General features: G+C 40.4%; 2 non-coding genes across 2 annotated transcripts; both read left to right on the forward strand.

Moving 5' to 3' along the window:
- The first annotated feature begins 41 nt into the window (after positions 1 to 41).
- Trnaa-cgc lies at positions 42 to 114 on the forward strand. Its single transcript has one exon. It is a non-coding gene; the product is annotated as a tRNA-Ala (tRNA).
- Positions 115 to 1,922: 1,808 nt separating this feature from the next.
- Positions 1,923 to 1,995, forward strand: Trnaa-cgc. Its single transcript has one exon. It is a non-coding gene; the product is annotated as a tRNA-Ala (tRNA).
- The last annotated feature ends 3,005 nt before the right edge of the window (positions 1,996 to 5,000 follow it).

Below are 5,000 nucleotides of genomic sequence, written 5' to 3' on the forward strand. Positions count from 1 at the left end.
ATGATCTATTCAAATAGATAATTCGCCTCTAACTCAGTACTGTCGCGGTAGCCTAGTGGTTAGGGCACTGGCCTCGCAATTCCAGGGACCCGGGTTCGATTCCCGGCCGTGGCAGTTTACACATGTTCATTCACGCAAACACCCACACGCACACGGAAGACTCACACACACACACACCCACACCCACGCAACATGCCTGCGCTCCAACTGCTGGTCCAAACCCGACTTCGCGGCGAGGTAAGCGACGCATCGCCCGAGGATGTTAGGCGCAGGTGTCGTTGGTGCTTCGTCAGGCGCGGCGCCGCCACCGTCTCTCTGCTGTCCCTGGCGGGGCATTAGGTTGCAAACATTTTCTTTGCAACACACCAACTCAACCCCCCACTCCCTCACCCACTCTCCCCACCCCCAGCCCCCACTCCTCACACAAACATCACAACAACGTAAACATCAGGACGCAAACGTGATGACGAATTGACCCAATTAAGACGTCAGGTCAGGTCACTCCAGGCGGTCTAATCTCGTGTCACGATACTTCATAAAAAAAAAAAAACATGAATAAAATGACGGAAATTTCTTTCTTTTTTTTCGTTTACCTTTCAATGACTGAATTTTTTTTTTTTTTCTCTCTCTTTTTTTTTTCTTTCTTTCTCTCTTTCGTTATCTTTGGGTTTCTTCAATATTTTTTCTTCTCTCTCTCTCTGATGGAAAGGCAAGATTGGATAATCGATCATTTTGTTATTTTTGTTGGAAAAAGGTAATAATGATGATGATAATACTAATGGTGACAATAATTGGAGCGATAATGATAATTATCTATAATGACAATACTGATGATGATGATAATATTAATTAAAATGATGAAGGTGAAGATAATGATGACAAAAATTATGATTATTATCATTATTATCATCTTCATTATCATTATAATTATCATCATCATCATTATTATTATGTTTATTATCATTATTATAATTATTATCATCTTCATCATCATCAGTGTTATAACTGTTATCATCCTCATTATTATTATTACTATAATGATAGTAAATATAATAACAACAATAAAGATAATAATAACAATAACAATCACAATGATAAGGACAGAAGCAAGACAAACGATTGCATTAATGATAATAATCACAATAACCGTAATAATAACTGAGACAATGACAACGAAAATTTACTTTCCTGACCAATAAAGTGAAATGCATAACGCAACACGATACCTTCTTAAACAACGGCAAGATTTTGATTACGTTTATCGGAGTGATAAACCCGTCAACCGTGACACTGGCGGCGTGACAACCATACTGGATGACAGGTTCGGTGTCTAACCCTTACCCTGATTGGCATTCACTGTTTGACCCTATTTCTTCTTATCATAGGGAGCGGTTTGGCTTGGCTTAGTGGAAGGTCGTGTTGGCTTTCCCCTCGCGTGGTGTAGGGTCAGGTTTATCGTCTTTCGTGAAGCTTTCTCTTTTTCTTTCTCCTTTTCTCTTTCTCTTTCTTTCGTTTGCTCTTTCTCTCTCTTTCTTTTTCTCTTTCTCTCTCTTTTTTCTCTCTTTCTCTCTCTCTCTATCTATCTATTTATCTCTCTTTCTTTCTCTCTCTCTTTTTCGTTCTCTCTCTCTCGCTTTCTCTTTCTCTTTCTCTTTTTCTTTCTTTTTCTTTCATACACACATACACACGTGCGCGCAAGCACATGCACACAATTACACTCACACGTACACATGCTCACACACACATGCACCCACACACACGAACACACACACACACACAGACACACACACACACACACACGTACGCACACGTACGCACACGCACGCACACACACACACACACACACAAACACGCGCTCACGCGCACGCACACAAGCTTACAATGATCTATTCAAATAGCTAATTCGCCTTTTACACAGTGCTGTCGCGGTAGCCTAGTGGTTAGGGCACTGGCCTCGCAATTCCAGGGACCCGGGTTCGATTCCCGGCCGTGGCAGTTTACACAAGTTCATTCACGCAAACACACACACGCACACGGAAGACCGACACACACACACACCCACACCCACGCAACATGCCTGCGCTCCAACTGCTGGTCCAAACCCGACTTCGCGGCGAGGTAAGCGACGCATCGCCCGAGGATGTTAGGCGCAGGTGTCGTTGGTGCTTCGTCAGGCGCGGCGCCGCCACCGTCTCTCTGCTGTTCCTGGCGGGGCATCAGGTTGCAAACATTTTCTTTGCAACACGCAAAATATGTATATAAAGCTATTCATCAAATCTTTGTATTCATTTATCTAATTATCACCTCCATCTCTCTTTCTTCCTACCTATCCACTATCTCTCTCTCTATATAGAGAGTAGTATCTACTTATTTATCTATTCATCATTCTCTCTTTAATTGCCTATCTATTTATATCCAGCAATATCTGCATCTGTATTCACATTACATCTATATATACAGTACATCATATATATATATATATATATATATATATATATATATTTATATATATATTCATACACACACACGCACGCACACATATAGATATAATTATTTTGTTCTACCTCTTTCATTATCCCTGTCTGTCTGTCTAGCTATCAAGCTTTCGATATGAATTCCTTTATTCATCATTTTCTCAACTATCTATTTACTCACCAAAACCTATTTCCATGAAGTTGCTCTATATGCATTACACATTGTAACTTTTTAAGATTATGAAATGGCTGTAAAGTGTAGTTGTTCCATCATTTGTTGGTGTAGATCTGAACTGTGTTATCAAAAGATTTTTAATAGAGAGAGAGAGAAAGACAGACAGAGAAAGAAAGAGAAAGAGAGAGAGAGAGGAAAGAAGAGAGAGAGAAAAGAGAGAAAGAGAGAGAGAGAGGGAGGGAGAGAGAGAGAGAGAGAGAGAGAGAGTGTGGGAGGGAGAGAAAGAAAGAGAGACAGACAGAGAAAGAAAGAAAGAGAGAGAGGAAGAGAGAGAGAGAGAGAGAGGGAGAGAGATAGAAAGGGAGAGGGAGAGAGAGAGAGTGGGAGGGAGAGAAAGAGAGACAGACAGAGAAAGAAAGAGAGAGAGAGAGAGAATAACGTTCAACCGATGTCCTTACAACCTAATCCTCATAAGCACGACCTACATTGCCCGTTAATTCGACGTACATCACGGTGCCTCCATCTCCCTGGCACTGCGTCCCTGAGTGCCAGCAGTAGATGCGTTGCCGCGGTGCTTTGGGGAGATCCAAGTGTCGCCTGATGAGTGCTTCTGACGAGGCGCTTTGTGCTCTGTGAGGAATGCTTGAAAGCCATTCTGTTGTGGGCGTCACGTAGCTTGCGGACTGAACGTTGTTTGCATAGATACGCATAAAGTAGTGTACGTAATACGTATATATATATTTATATATATATATATATATTTTTTTTTTTATTAAAAAAAAAAAAAAATTGTGTTTATATACTTACACACACACACACACATACATGTAAATATATATACATATATTTCTATATATAGACAAAGAAAGAGAAGGAGATAAAGATGCATCTCTATGACATGAGGCAGCCACAGAAACGACTTTTCGAGTCAGACTAAATTCCTTCTCAGAAAGAAAAACCGAACGAGATCTTCCATTTCGTCTTTTTCTTTGTTTGGAAAGTGTTCTGATACGAAATGACACGGTTTAGTATTTTCTTTGCTGTCGATCTTTATTATTGTTCTTTATGAATCAGTCTATTTATCTGTCTATCTATTCACAACACGTCTTACAAGCCAATGCGTGTGAATGAAACAAAGAATATTCTTTTCATGTTTATTTATGTACATTCTTACATACAAAAATTAACGTATCTAATATCTAAAGAAATACTTCACACTTCCATTACTGACTGACATCTGTAATTATTTCCATAAACTGAGGAATACAGAAGTGCACGGAAACCCGTAGGCACATTTATACACTCACACACGTACGTACACACATGAACACACATACTTCACTTACGCGCACGCAAATGCACACGAGCGTACAAATATACACAAACACTTACATACTCACATGCACGCAAGCAGTTACGCACAAACACTCACACACAAACACACATATGTACACATACATACACCTATATACACATGTACACACGTATGCACACACACACATACACACACACACACGCACACACACACACACGTATACACATACGTACATACACACACACATACATACATACATACATACATACATACATACGTACATACATACATACATACATACACACACACACATACACACGTACATACACACACAAGTACATACACACACACGTACATACATACAAATCATACAAACATACATACATACATACATGCATACACACACACGTACACACACACACACACACCCACACACGTCCATACACACACACGTACACACACACAATCATACACACACATACACACATACGCGTTCGCGAGCGCGCGAAAGCTTGCAATGATCTATTCAAATAGCTACATGTACACACATATGCATACACACACACACACACACACGCTCACATACACATACACGTATATACACACGTGCATACACACACACGTACATACATACATACGCAAACACACACACACACACACACACGTACATACACACTCGTATATACATACATACATACATACACACACACACACGTACATATACACACACGCACACACACACACACACACACACGCACACGCACAATCATACACACATACACACTCGTTCGCGCCCGCACGCAAGCTTGCGGTGACCTATTCAAATAACTACATGTACACACACATATGCATACACACACACACATACACACGCACATACACATACACGTATATACACACGTGCATACACACACACGTACATACATACATACATACATACATACATACACACACACATACACACGTACATACACACACAAGTGCATAAACACTCGTATATACATACATACATACATACATACATACACACACACAC

Source organism: Penaeus chinensis, chromosome 33 (genome assembly GCF_019202785.1).
Source record: "Penaeus chinensis breed Huanghai No. 1 chromosome 33, ASM1920278v2, whole genome shotgun sequence".
Classification (NCBI taxonomy): domain Eukaryota; kingdom Metazoa; phylum Arthropoda; class Malacostraca; order Decapoda; family Penaeidae; genus Penaeus; species Penaeus chinensis.